The sequence below is a fragment of the Cheilinus undulatus genome, linkage group 6, assembly GCF_018320785.1.
Source record: "Cheilinus undulatus linkage group 6, ASM1832078v1, whole genome shotgun sequence".
Taxonomy (NCBI): Eukaryota; Metazoa; Chordata; class Actinopteri; order Labriformes; family Labridae; genus Cheilinus; species Cheilinus undulatus.
In genome coordinates this window covers 19021693-19037766 of record NC_054870.1, presented here as the reverse complement: position 1 = coordinate 19037766, position 16074 = coordinate 19021693, and the positions used below count along the sequence as shown (strand labels likewise).

Here is a 16074-nt window from a genome sequence, read left to right as displayed (position 1 = left end):
TGTGTATGTTTGCTCATCACAGATCACCATGGTCTTATTCATTCTTGACCTCCTCTATAATGTGGCAGTGATCTTTGTCTCTGGTTAGGGTTATGATGAAGACTGTGAATCAACATGAGAATTATTTTCCCACAAAGACAGAGGCTATTCTGTCTTTGGTGTCCTGATTCAGCTCCACGGTACATGCATCCCCACTGACAAATGTTTGTGTGCAGAAATAGAGCCTTTATTACAGTCTGACAACAGGCCGCTGTATTATTACAGAGTTTGCACCCAGCCCATCCAGACCGCAGACTGATTATACACCGAGTCCTGCAGCCAGCAGAGGTGTGTGCGTGTGCTTCTATGTGAGCGTCCGCCCCTTTGGCGAGCCTCACCACATGTGGTCTGTATTAAAACGCCATTGTGTGTTCGGAGCTGTATAGCGTTGCCATACCAACTGAATCACTATCCTATGTTGTCATCCTCTCAGTCATATTATGGGATAGTTTCCACAAAATCCACTCAACCACACCCAACAAAGGCCTGCTAAGCTCTGATTTAACTCCAACAAACACTGTCTCTCATATCAAACCTCTCAGACTAACACAGATAGCATGATGAACAAAAACAAAGAGGAGAATAAAATAAAGGATAGCAAAAGACAGTAACTATGACCAGCATGTAAAGACTATCTTACATGATGTAAACAGAGAGACAATTAGTTCACGATCTTTTTATAGAAACAACTGTTGCTCACTTTAAAGCCACCAAATTCCATTAAAAATTTAAATAAAATAGTAATATTATCTCAAATACCATTGGTTTACTGGTTTACCATTGTCTCATTTGGTTCTAGACGAGGTAGACAAGCAATTCCCTGTTTCAATATACGTAAATATGGCCACTGGCGTTAAATAGACTAATCACTGTTTCTGGATAATGAGCATGCCTTACAAAAATTTCAATATCAGAGGAGACTTTGAATACTAATCTCTGCCAGTCAGAGGTAAAACATCATCTCCCTCTGACATAGAGAGACTGGGTTTTAAGGTTGCCACAAGCCCCTGGCCGTGCTGTGGGTGTCCCAAGGCCTGAAAATCACCAACAGTCTCAGGGTGCATTATCAAGGTTTTTACATGCAGATTTTTGTGCAAACAGGATTTCTATGAATCTGGAAGATCAGCACTGTTTATGCACACCATGGGCCGCAGGTTTCATAATGGCTTCAGACTGGGTGTGTGTCCATACTGCATGTCCATACAGCCCAGCATCCAATCTGCATCTGTTCAAATTTTAATTCTCCATGAGTTTTGGAAAAAAAAAAAAAAAAGTGTGGTGCTTTGTATTGACAGGCTATTGACAGCCTTGAGCAGAACAGTTTTGCCATATTGAGACAAGTCAGAGCCCAACATTTCAAACACTGACATGGATGTTACTAATGCCCATTTATCCCAGCCTTGCAAAGCAGATGGACAGGCCAGACACCATGTGAGTCATCAGGCATATCTGTCTTTTAAAGGTCCAGTCCACATTGTTTTTCCCAAACCGGAAAGCTCTGCTGCTCAAACATTGCTTCAGTGCTAGTGGTACAGCTAAGGTTGGCACTGAAGCTACACATGTCTGCTACATCATTTAGCTGCTCTTTTTCTGCCCATTTTTGCCACTTTACATGCCACTTTTCACCAATTTTGTGCACTTTTAACCCATTTCTGCAAATTCCAGTACCATTCCATCATTTTTTTCCCTGCACATTTTGCCACTTTCATCACATTTTTGCAACTTTAAAGATTCCATTTCACTTACAATTGCTGTGCATTTTTGCCACTTTTTACCTTTTTAACCACTTTTCTCCTCTGTCGCCACTTTTGACTCATTTTTAACACTTTGCAACCTCTTTTAAATCATTATTTAAAAATTATTAGCTCACTTTGCCACTTTTAAACCATCTCCACCATTATGTCTGCATGGTTTTGCCACTTTTAACCCATTGGTGCCACCTTCAGTCTACTGTTGCCTTGGTAAACCCTTCTCTGCCATTGTTAACCTCCTCCCACCACCCTTTTCTGCCAATTTTTTCCAATTTCAACTGCATTTCACGATATGTTATGCCCAATTTTGCCACTTGGTTTCCCTTTACACCATTCTTTCTGCCTGTTTTTGCCACTTTCCACCTTTTGTTGCCCAGTAACCTAATTTTTGCCACTTTAAACATACTGTTGCCACTTTTAACCCATTATATATATATATATATATATAAATATATATATATATATATATATTTTTTTTTTTTTTTTTCAAGAAAAGAGGTTTGTATTTGAAGGAGACTTTATACTAGAAATACATTAATAAAAAATATTTGTTGCTTTGATAAGAGTGCTTATTATTCAGATTTTTTAAAAAACATAGTTATCACAGCTAACTTTACAATGAACCATGATTTTGCTGATATCCATGGGCCCCAGAAAGCTCTCCATTTATCCCTCCTTATGGGCAGCCTTAGCAATATCCCATCCAGCATTTCTGTTGCAGAGATGTTGCTATAGAAAATATTCTGTTTAATGTCTCATAAATTGATTTTCCGGCATCTAATACTGAAGTTTTAAGCTTACGAAGCTTTTCCCATCCTTACTGTGCATTACAGAGTTTACCAGGGGGGATTTGTAGACATGAGTGTTTATGTAGCCCTGGCATCCAGTGAGTTAAATGCCCCTCTGTGGTCTGTCCTGGGACTGTACTGAACAGGAGAGACATCGGATTCTATTATGGGGTTAATTGGTCAGTATAAAAACTGAGTCAGGTCATACTGTGACTTAATAGAAAATGTGCAGTAAGGGTTAAACTATTGAGAAAAGGTTGTTAGCCCAGTTGCATGGATTCAGGTGAAGAAATGTCAGATTTTGCAGACAAACGTCTTAAAATACCTCTAATCTTCAGGTTTATAAAAAGTAATTCTATTTTGTTACTTGAAATGCTGTTGATTTCTTTTAAAGCAGCAGGTGTGAAGAGCAGCAGGGCACAATAACAGCCTCAGGTAGTACAGCAGTACAAACACGGAGCTCTGACCACACCACCTCGTACAAAGTGACAGAACATGACAACAAGACTGCAGCCCTCAGGCCGAGTATGTGAATCCACCAGATACATGTGCATTATGACCCCGGCCCACACACACGCACACACCCACACCCCGACTCTCTCACACTCATATAAACACACTCCCTGCCTGAGAGAGTGGTTTTATCATCACGTCAGCGGGGCAGAGATGAGAAACAACAACAGGAAGAGATAGAGGAGAACATGAGCAAACACCAAAATATGAAGACAAATAATCCAGGGTCTGCACTCGTTGTAAACACAGCCACCCACCACGTGTTGATGCACAAAAACACACATAAAAACATAAAGACATACACAGGCACCAGTGGAAGCAGAGCCCCCACGTGCTTCAGCGATGAATCATTTGTGAGAGAACACAGTTTGAAGGCAAGAGGGGAATACGTCTTTCTATGGGTGGATTTCAGGGAGAAAGTGTGTGTTCTTGTGTGTCTGAGAGAGACAGTGTTCGAGTGTGTGTCCATTGGGATGTAAGAGAGACATGAAGTGAGAACAGATGAAGAAATGAGTGAAGGAAGAGTGAACGATACAGAGAGGAAGGTTTCATGCCAGGAAAATAACTCAGAGGATCGTCTCAACACTCTCTTCAATACACACCTGACCATAAACTACACAGAGACACAATCATGTCCAAGACAAAGACAATTAAGATGGACATTTATTATGTGGTTTTGTAGTTAAAGTTAATATTTTGGTCAAAGTTCAAGTGCAAAAAAAAAAAAACAAAAACAAAACAAAACACGAAAATGTAAAAATAAAAGTCATCCATTGCTATCGCCATACTTCCTGTGGCTGTCTATCACAATAAAAATCTCTTGGTTAGTAAACTTCAGTATGGCTTATACTGAAGCCGTAAGAGTTCTATAAACACAGACACTGAAGTGTATGGTTGAATAGTGCACCCAAGTTTGGTAGACATCTATTCTTTATGACGTTCGTCACACTCGAAGTCTTCAGTTTGAAACAGGCCGCTGGAAAACTCAACTTAAAGCAGTGATTTCTAAAGGAGCCTGTAACCCCAAGGGGGCCTTAAGGATAGGTAAGGATTGGTAAGGCTGAATAAAAACAATGTGAGCAATTCTGAACTGCAAGAAAAGAAAGGCTCATTAAAATTATACATACATACATATATATATATATAGAAATATACATATACATATATGTATATGTAGGTATATATACACAAACATATGTGACATTTTCCCATGTCACACAAAGAAGCAGTGTGTTTGAGTTGTGCCTTAAAATAAATCCACAGGTGTGCCTCCAATTAACTCAAATGCTGTAAATGAACCTATCAGAAGCTTACAAAGCCATGACATCATCATCAAAGCATAGTTATCTTAGTATATGAAATCTTTTTTAATAAAGTATAAAAAATATTTTCTAAAAATGTCTCACTGTCATTATTCTGGCATTTAGCAAATAACTTTTAGAATACTAACAGACCTAAAATAGGAAAAGTTTAGTCTGATTAAATGTCAGACAGTGAGAAAAAATGGTTAGGTGTCTTCTTTTTCTCAGTGTATTTAAACTTTTGCTTTCAACCATATTGCAACTTTTTAAATAAAAAAATCAGATAAATGAATTGCCTGTTATGCACATCAGCTGAACAATAAATCAATATTTTATACTTTTTTGGGGTCTTAAGCCATTTTCACATGGCTTGAGACCCAGGGAGGTGAAGGTAAAAATTCAAAATCCATTTAATCAGTTCAAAGTTTAGTAACAAAAAGTAAATCGGTAAAAAAATCGGACGGACGTACAAAAATCGGCAGGCAAAAACTTGATAATCTAAAAGGCAAAACTGGGTCAGACCAGAGGAAAACACACCAGGAAACAGAGGGCTCGAAAGTAATGTTCACAGAGGTTCACAAGATGATTTTGTCAAAAAGGAAGGGAATGTGGGGACATACACAAGCAAAAAGGAAGACAAGGCCTAGACAAGGATTGTCAGGAGAAGGGTATCAGAAAATTAGTGAAGGTGGGAAACCACACACGTGTGGAGGGGCAGGAATCAGAACCTGAAATAGGAGATGAGGTTAAGTGGGATTAAACAGTAAATAACAAAACCGGGAGAACATTAGGGGAAAAACAGAAGCGACTTATCTATGTTTAACCAGGGGATGTTTCACACTCGACCTGACCAGCCTAGTGAGTAAAACTTACGATTAAACTAAAGCTCATTGTGTCGAGCTGGTGTGATTCTAACACACTGCAGTGCTCACTCTGAGCGGCAAAGCAAGCAACTGACATGTCCATGCTTTTAATGGACTGTGAATTTATGAGAGCTGGGAGGAGGGTCCACTGTTATCAGGAATATACTCATGTGAGATTAGCCTCGTGTAATTGTCTGCCTTGAGCGTCATGCTGGTATATCTGTGACGGCAGCAGTATCACCTGTGGCCTGAACATCTTAACATACAGGAGACACACAGACTCTGCCTGCACAGTGTTCAATTCTATGAAACTAAGGGTGATATGAGAAAGATTTTGATGTAGATTAGTCACGGAAATCAGAAAACTTGCAGTACTGTTTTTCTTTCAAAAACACAAAGGTGGCAGCATGACGTACTGCACATCACATGACCCACATCGCACATCGTGCCATGTGGCTATGGCGCACGTGCATGGTTGTGGTAGTAAAATGACATCCTTCCGCTCTTTAGAAAAGCATGCAAATTTTGTGAGATATCTTCCAGGTATGTAAGGCTAACAACTAATCTGCAGCTGACATAAAATCCACTGAAATAAATTTAAGAAAATATGATGAGCCATATCTCACCCTTGGCTCCAACTGTACTACAAAGGGTATTAGGAAGCCAGATTCAATCCTTTTACCGCATTCTGCCAAAATTAGATTTTTAAATGTATGTCAGTGTACATTTATACATTGCCAAAGAAAAGTTACAATACCTCAAATATTTCCAACAGTTTCCAAAGCCAGAGAGGTTCTTAATTGTGTACCAGTCCCTGCGATTTGCCATCACAGCCACCATGTCTGAGCTGACATGACAGACATGTTTATGATTGCCAGGGAAACACTAGATGTGACATAAGGACAGCTGCATAAGGAAGTGTGAGCTGCTACAGGAAGCTGCTGTTCTGTTGCTGTATCTCATCCATGTTTTGCACTGCTTATCTGTGATGGACCACTTTTATCCTCTGCCATCAGCTGTGCATTCTGTTGCCAAAGCTGCCCCATGACACACTCACCCCCCCGGCTGATTAGCTATTTGTGTTAACAAGTAATTGAACAGATGTACCTAGTGAGTGTATATACTAATCTACCAAAAGGCACAAAAACGGACAATAATGTACTCTTTCCATGGCTACAGGTAGTTTTTTATCAGCTTTCTATCCTTCTGTAAAAAAACTACCCTTCCTTGTTTTGCACACTTGGAGGTATCATCCATAATCTACAGATATATGAACATTAGTCATGTAGGTGGAAACCAGGGGTGAGTCCACTGTGTTCTTTGGTTCAGAATGAAACCCCCTTTCACAACTGTGAACAGCATTTTGGCATTTGTATTTCAAGCTCTTATTTGAATTGTTTAAGTAGAAATGTCCCAATACTGCTACAGGGCCAAGTACAAACATGCATGTGGTTGGATAAAAATACAGTCACTTACAGTCATGTAAAATAACTGCTATACTATCCATTATCTAGGGTAAACAGAAAAAAACAAAACAAAAAAAAAACTCATCACCATTAATTCAGGAAGATATCCTGTATAATTAAAGTAAAATTGAGTTTGGCATCTAGATAGGCCCTTGAACAAAAAGCTAAGCAAATGAGCCAACTCTGTCCTCTCTCATTCTCTAATGGCCGACAGTTTCCGTCAACACCTGTCTAATTATTCTGAGATATAAGGACACTGGACTTTACCATAAACACCGTTCTGATCACTGACAGAGGAGGGAAACGTCGAGTGTGTGTTTAAAGGGTTGTAAAGACCATAAGCACAGCCAAATGAGTATTGATCCACTGAGGCTGTGTGGGGCATGAGGAAAAGGTTATGACGTCACTCGTACGAGACAGATTCAGAGGCAAGGATTGTCATGGGTTTAAAGCGTTACAGTGTGCCTGGAAAACCTGGTGCTAAGACAGTGTTAAAGCAAAAAACGAAGAATTTAATAGAGTGTTTGAGACATCTGAGTATTATTAACATTCCTAATTGAAACTGTTATGAATATCATTTATCTGCTGTCAATCCTGGCCTCACACAACCAGGGTTTTGTTTCTCATCTCTAATGAACTGGACCTTGACAGAGAGCAGAAAGTGGGTGTGGCTGAAGTGCAATCATTGTGCTTTTAGCGTTTACCACAGCTCTAGAAAAATAATTAGTGTCACATAATTAGTTAACTAATCTAGGTCACAGATGGCCTTGTGACATGCTTCATGAGCAGAGGCTACTGTCCTCTATGTGGACTGCTGAGGTTCAAGTTTGACTTGTTGCTTCTTACCTGCATGCCATTACCCATTTCTCCATAAAAAAAAGAGCATACAAGCTTCGAAATAATTCTAACAAACTAAAACTATAGGGGCCATGGTCAATTTTATAAAGTTATTTGTACAGCTTTATAAAAATGTCTGTGAAAACGACCAGCTGCTATGAACAGTATGTTGACTAACTGGTTTGAAACACTTTACCGAGTTTAACAGGGATATTCTTTCTCTTACTCTCTTTGGCTTTAGTCCCAGGGCGTTATTGCACACTGTGAATGTGCGTTAAGCCTGCTGTGACTTGGACACAAGACTGCGGTCAATGTTTGTCACTGAACAGATGGGGGTTGGTTTGGCTTCAGTGTGCCACAGCATTATAGAGAAAACATTTTATCAATACACCGATTAAAATCTAATTAAAATTAAAAGTTCAAATAATTATTGACACAAGCTGGGGCTGAGGAAGACAGATACAAGAAGTACGAGTTCATGATAATAGTCAGGTTATGGAAATAGGTATGTTTTTTTTTTTGTTTTGTTTGTTTTCCAGTGAAAATGTCTTATTTTATAGAAGACAGTCTCATCAAATCACAATTTTACAATAAGAATATAGTTATGCGCATCTTAATATTTTGGCACCATTATTCGAATGATGGAAGTTCATTACTTTACATTTCTTCTCTGAAAGTATTATTTTTAATTCATATACTAAGAAGTTGGTATGTATTAAATAAAACGAAGACACCAAGTCAATTGCTTGAGAAAAAAAGAGAATGAAAACAGAGACATAAAGCTCTTAGTTCTCAGTTTGGTGCTCAGTTTTTCCTGGAGGAGTATATATACAGTACTTCTGTCAAAACTCTCCAGTACATTCTGGGAGAAGGACAGTAGTCAAATTACATATCCCTGCTGAGCTACAATCATAGCAACTTAACTGTGCATGTAAATGACTGAATGACAGACCAGGTCTGCAATAGAAATTAGGATTATAGTATTTCCTTTTTTTATTTTATTTTATTAAAATGTGTTTTCCAGGACCCATTTAAAATTTGGTACTGGTTTGCAACACTGTTTATGGTTGTCTTTAAGTAGCATACACATCAAGAATACTTAAGAATGGAGAAACAATTATGCAAGGCTCATATCTGCCCCTGGGTTTACCACCCCTGTATTTATAATGTTCTGACTTGAACTTTAGTCCAGTAATTACAAATTTGAAGCATTAATGCTGTAGTTTAAAAAAATGTTAGCAACTATGTATTTCTACTTTCTTGGTATAGTCAAGTAAATAGTTGGTGTTAGCATTGTGCTGGCGTTAGCATTGCACTACTAACTGTTGAGCTAGTGTTAATGTTGTTGCACTTTTCGACAGAAACACATAATAACAAGTGCTAAGGACACATATTACTTTTTCCTTGGGAGGTTTGTTTTTCTGTTATTTTACTTTTTTCAACAGATACACAGTGTGAGCTTCATGTGAGAGGCAAAGTCAGTGTTGAGCTGAAAAGGTGAGTGTTGTACCATTTATAAGGACATTGGAAAAATACTCTTGTCCTAGTATATCTATGAAAACTGTTAAATATTACATACATCATTGGGGGCTGCATGTGTGCAGGATATTAGGGGCCAGAGTCATTTTGTAGAAACAGTATTTTTGCCACATAGTGAAGATGATGAAAACAAGTTAAAAATGAATTTTAACTTGACACAAATCAGCCAAAATATGATTACTTTTTCATGATTTTTGATACTAAAAATACTGTATAACATTCTGTATAATTTTTGTACCATGCCTAAAATCCGGCTGGATTGTATATTTGACAACTGTTTCAGGAAGCACACATTCATATGAGTAGTGACTTTGAGGGGTAGAGTTCCTCTGAAACAGCTGGAAATTTTAACACAAATTGGTTTATATTTTATCACGAGTACATGAGAGTGACCACATCCTAAAGCCACATTTCAAAACTAAAAGTATTTCAATTCATTTATAATGCAATACACATGGTAAGAGATATACAGTTTAAGTATTTACTATTCCCGGGTTGACAACTTAAATTATGTTGCAATGGCAAAAAGTAACATTAAACATAACACCAGTGTTGTCTTTTCTTTATTACGGCCAAAGAGATTTGTTGACCAGTCTTTCCACCAACTAACAGTTCTTGAAAACTGCCTCTGACAGTCCTAAAACACAACCTGATAAGATATTGTCTTCTCGTGAGTACAGGCCTGTACTGAACTGTGTCTATCGATCTTTGTTGAAATTAGCAGGATACTACATCTGAAAGTTAGGGGCAATAATTAGGGATCGGTATCGGGCCTTATTTCAATGTATGGAGTACTCGTGAAGGTTGCTGATGCCGACCACCAATACTCAAGGCAAAAAAAATCTTAAGTCGAGTAAGTCCTCCTCGCCAGTAGTTGGCTCTACACTGCTGTGGCTTGACACCACAGTAAATCATTATGTGCATCACATCCTGTTCAGACAATAATGAACCCGCGAACATGGCTGTTCCTCTCATCAAAACTTCGCCGGCTTGGAAATACTTTGATGTAAACAAAGACGACCCAAACTTTGCAGGGTGCAAACTCTGCAGAGCAAGACTTGCAAGAGGTGGTACAAAGAGTAGTTCGTTTAATACTAGTAACTTGCTAGAACACCTCAGGGTGAAACACGAGAACAAGCACAAAGAGGTTGAAGCTGCTGTGCTGGAAAAGAGGAAATTCCTACAGCCAACTTTACAGCAAATTCTACAGAAGACAGAGAAACTGAAGTGCACCAATCCGAGGGCATCAAAAATAACACAGGCACTCGCAGAAATGATTGCACTCGCCAGCTTATCACTCTCATTTGTGGAGAATGTGGGATTCTGACGGTTCATGAAGGTTGTGGAGCCGACGTATGAAGTTCCCTCTCGAGCCACAATTGTAAGGACTGTGATGCCACAGGTACATGACTCTGTTAAAAAACACGTTAGCAGCTTGTGTAACGCTCCGGTCATTAGCTTCACCACTGATATTTGGAGCAGCAGCGTGAGTCCAGTGTCTCTCATCAGCCAGACTGCACGGTGGATCAATGATGATTTATAGATGATGAATACAGAGATGCTTTTGTTCCTCAGTAAGAACCTGTCACTTACCTTTCACCTTCAAATGACAACTAGACAGTTAAGCAGCTTAAAGGTTAAAGCTTCGTTCTTTGCTTTAATTTTGCACCTTTGAATAAAACTCAGTTAAGCCTGTTTTATTTTGCACTTCAGTTTATTGAGAGTTGTTAGTTTTATTTTGTACTTTTAATTAATGACAAACAAATCCTTAACTCAGAGAGAGTTGTTTGTGTTTTATTTTGGACTTTAACTTCCTATTGCAGAGTGACTGTGCTGATTTTTTTCAGAAATAAAAGAAAGGTCTTTGTTTAAAATATTATCTGTCATTGTGTTAATTGAAATTTTATCTATCAAAAGTACTAGTGGTACTGGTTCTTGGTATCGGTATGGGTGAGTACTCAAGAGTTGAGTACTCGTACTGGTATCGGTCTGAAAAAAAAATGGTATCGAACATCCCTAACAATAATTAACTGCAACTTAATTTCACTCAGAAAATTCCCCACTAAACCCACAGGTTCAAAAACCAAAAGTACAAAATTATATTTTGAAGAAAAAAAAACCTGAAAGGTTACTAATAGTCTATAGATGTAATAAAAAAAACTTTATTTTCTAATGTTTGAAAATGTCTCTCAGTCCTTTGTATATATTTTCTAAATATATATATGTTGCTGCACTACAAAACTAAAAACGACATATTTGGTGTGTTTTTATATGGAATGATTCAGATCTAGAAAACAGTCGCAATCATGAACACAAACAAGAATGCAACTGGTATCCTGTACTACATGTTGTGTATACACAACTGTTTTTCTGTAAGCATTACTTCAGAGCATGCACACACAAATAGACAACACAGTCACCACCATGCAGTCGCACTGAAATACAACATCTACGAAACACTGAATTCATGCACTGATGTGCAAACTTCCCTGTTTTAAAGTTTACTTGTGTCGCTACTTTAAAACCTCCTTAAAGGGTCTGATGCCCCTGAAGAGCATGTTTTTCCATTACGAACTTTCATGATGTCATGAACAAGAAGATCCTGCGCACCAGTGTGTGATGAAACCATGAGGAAAAACAACTTAACTCTGAGAATTAAACAAAACAGCAATGAAGGGACAGAGACAAAAACAGGAGTCATACAGAGTGAGCAGAGGTACACTTACTGTACAGCCATTAAGTGTCTCTGTGGAGGGGATAAGGTGGAACTCAAATGTCGATGCAGTAGCAGATTAAAAACAGGCAATTGTGAATTCACTGATAACAAGAAGTAGACAGAAGAAAACGTTGGCTACAATTATCATATACTAGTACATGAATTTAAATGTATAACGTATTACAAACAAGATTATACAGTAAATCAACCTGCAATGCTGGCCTGCTCATATTATCCTTAAATGCAATTCATCACAGTTAATTAATAACAAAGCCTGTTATTAGTTAGGTTGTTTTGATCACCTGACGGCACTAATTACAAGGTAGTCTTCAAAGAATAAACTGTGGTTTCTTTTAGTTTTATATTTAGTTCATGTACAGTTATTTGTTATCAAAATTAGAGCATTAAAGCACCTCATGATGCTGGATGTGGAGGGGTGGAGTCAGACAGCTAATTACCATTCAAAGCCACAGACACATAAAACGGCTTGTTCTGAGAAGGGCTGAAACAGAGGGGTTTTTAGACATGCAAAAATCCAATACTGGAGTGTTTTTTCAGCAATAAACTTCACAGGCATGTTTTGGGGACTTCTGAGAACAATATAAACTTGTCTTAAAAGGGTAAAATATGTCCCCTTTAAGAACAAATTCCTTCTTATGACAGCTGGTGAATGAGGCCTATAGTTTTCAATGCTTGTACAGCAAAATATTACAAGCAGCAGAGGAAGATCATGCTGCTGTGACCTGGAGTCAGACTCTGAAAAAAAAATTTTGAATGATTGATGAAAATATCTAGCATCTGAAGCCTACATTAGGTCATTTAGTGATTACTCCAACGTAGGATACATCCGGTGTTTCCTGGCTCTAAGCATTTAAAGATCTAGAAGATCCTCTATGATTAGTGAAGGGTAGAGATTTCCGGGGCATGGGAGGAGAGCAGACGCCAGGGAGCAAAAGTTAGTGTAATAAAAAGTGCCCTCGGTCAGTGGGACTCACTGTCCCACGGTGATGTCATCACCAGAACAGACCTTTCCCATCTCTCTGAAACGGCTAGAGCCTGAGGGAGGAACATGAGGGGGTTATGATTCATGTAATACACCCACCAATCCAACTGTGAGAGTGTGTGTGTGATGCCCTTGCTTTTTGCTCTCATCATAGCGGGATTAACACACACTGGACAGATGGCCGCCCGATGCTCCTCCCTCCCACACACTCACATCAACACACACATCCAACTCAGTAGTACGGCGCTGTGGCAACTTTGGTTCACGAGCTGTGTCATCATCAACACACACTGCCTGAGGCTTAGACACACATAATCACACACACAAATACACACAGACACAGTTGAAGCCTGTGTCAGCAGATGACGACTGTGATGTCAGAGAATCTCTCTCCTCTGTCTCCACTCTGACTGTCTCTCTCTCTCTCTCTCTCAAATACTTCTGTGCTTGTGTGTCCTTGAATGGCTCCCCTCTCTTTATTTCCAGGCATCATAAACTCCACATTGAGATTACTGTGGGCTTTTCACTATCAATGCCACTATAATTTACTATAAAAACAATCTGTGTTTGGAGATATTAGGTTTTTAGAAGGATATTCTGTTGGCCAAGGCATACAAATCTCCTCCTGAGGCTTTGAAAATGTTTTCTTATCACAGTTTGGGTTTTTTAGAAGCTGACATCAGCCCCCAGGTTCATTTTGTTCTCCAATGTTTTGGTAGCCTGGGAACTGAAAGAAGCTGTGAGCTCAGGTTTATTTTCTCTGACTTTGGTTTCCCGCCTGTTCAGACAGATTTTCTGCAGACCTGATATAAGTAGGGCTAATTACAACTAATTATTTACCTATTTTCTGCATTTATGATGGCTGCCACAGATAGGGAATGCTCTATACGAGGCTATCACAGTGCAGTGTCAATTTCGTCGACTAAAACTATTTGTCGACAGCCTTTTTTTTCCATGACAAAAACTAGACTAAAACTAACAAAAATAGATCTGTGATGACTAAAACTGACAAAAACTAAGTTTAGTTTTCGTCAAGATGACTAAAACTAGACTAAAATGTAATGTAGTTTTCATCGGATATTTGAAATCCATGATATTTCTCCACTGTGGGTAAATCCATCAAAAAAACAATGCAGCTGTAGCTATTCTGCCTCTCAGCCTTAGAAATTAGGGGCCCCAGGTTTAGCAGGGTGCATAGAACCCAGTACCATGACTTGGTACCAGATTTAGGCAAGAAAATAAATGCTTGGACCAAAAGTAAAGACTTAAATGTGAGGACTTTTTATAGACTAAAACTAGACTAAAATGTTTAGCGTTTTCGTCAACTTAAACTAGACTAAAACTAAAAAGGGTAAAATTGACTCAAATGTGACTAAAACTAAAATGCATTTCATTTAAAGTGTAAAACCATGACTAAAATTAAAAATAGCTGCCAAAATCAATAATGTCACAGTGGTATTTAACAGACTGTCCCACAACCCCAAGACTAAGAAGCAGTTTTGTAGTTTTTGAAGATATTTTGCTTTTTTTGGGCATCATTTGTCAAAAACTTGCATCTGTTTTGGTCTTTCAGATACCAAGTGGTAATCCTTAATGCTAACTGTGGATGCATTTTTGTGATTTGACGACAGATAGTTTAGACTGCATACAAAGGAGGTCTGGGATGCCTTCATCTGGCTGAGGTTGGTAGTGTAGGCCAGGGGGGTCCAAACTATGGTTATATTTTTATTTGCCAACTGCAAAATCTAAAAAATAAAATGAAATATGGGACACATTAGAACGAAAGCTTTGATTGTACTATACTTCTTAGATTTGACACCAGGCCATGCTCTTGTGGTTGTTCTAAAAACAAACATTTTGACAAAAAGTATCCGTTAAAAATAATTTTTTATGACAAAATTAAGGCAACCAAAACAAGAATGAAATCTTGACTGAAGATACCGGGAAATGTGGAGATGAGCCCTCTCTGCTGTAGGATCATCATTCTTATCTTGACTAGGGGAAGCTCCAGTCAAGAGAGTCTGGCTCCAGGCCATAGATCTCAGTGTCAGACGGGCAGGCAAAGATCCAAAAACAAAAGGCAAAGGACCCAAAATGCAGAGGAACTAAAAAACTGATTTAATTAAACAAATAAACAAAAGAACTTACTTACAACTAAACCCTAGGAATCAAAACTCAAAGTCCAAAAACAAAGGAAAAGCACGGGAGGCATGAGGAGTATAACATGGAGGATGACATCTGAAAGACATGCGACAAACCGACAAAGGACAGGGAGAAACACAGGACTTAAATACACAGGGAGTGATTGCACAATGGGGGACAGGTGTGGATAACGAGACTCAGGTGAAACTAGTGAGGGTAATCAAAGAGGACGGAAACTAGGGCAGGAAGCAAAACTGGATGACACACACAAGTGAAGTCAACTAAAAAATAAAACAGGAAACTTCACAAGCACAAGAACACTGGACAAGGAGGAAAATCAAACATGAGACACTAGGAGGGAGCAAATACAAACACAGGGAGAAAAACTAAACAAGAAACACAGGAAATAACTAAACATGAAACACAGGGAATAAAAACTAAATAAGAAACAGGGAATTAAATCAACTAGGACATGAAATTATACAGAATAAACAGGAAAAAACACACAAATCAGAACATAGACATGATAACATAAGGCACAAAATACATAGAAACACAAGGGCTACAGATAATATCAAAGAAACTAACTAATCACTTAATAAACTGAACTAAACACTGAATAACACAGGAAACACACTAGAAAAAGAATAAACATAACAAATCAGAACCCTGGATCATGACACTCAGAGGCCCCCTCTTGCTGACTGATACTGTGAGATACTGTCTCCGTCAGAATGAAGGTGATGCAATTTGCCAGTGCAACGAATTTCCAGTTTTAGATTTTTTTGTTTAAATTCAACTTTATTCATAAAAACTCTTTCAGTTACATTCATTGGTTTAACCACACTGCAAACTTTAAACATTAAGAAAAATTTCACAAATAAAACAGAAACAAGGTCTAATCTGGGGGAAAATTACATGTAGACCTGTTTTAGAAGCAGATACTCCAATGATGGCTTGCTTTATCTTTTATAGCGATAGCTAAAGCTAACATAGCATAGTTGACATTGCTATGTAAACCAGTGTACCTGGGTGTGCTTTAGTTATGTGAGCTTTAGAAAATGAAACTACATAGCTCTTGTGACTATGTAGTTAACATTAGCTTTGTTAGTATAG

General features: G+C 38.3%; 1 protein-coding gene across 6 annotated transcripts in view; it reads right to left on the bottom strand.

Moving 5' to 3' along the window:
• Nucleotides 1-16074, bottom strand: part of atrnl1a (attractin-like 1a) — a 450037-nt gene that overhangs the window by 411561 nt on the left and 22402 nt on the right. The gene's annotated exons all lie outside the window — the stretch shown is intronic.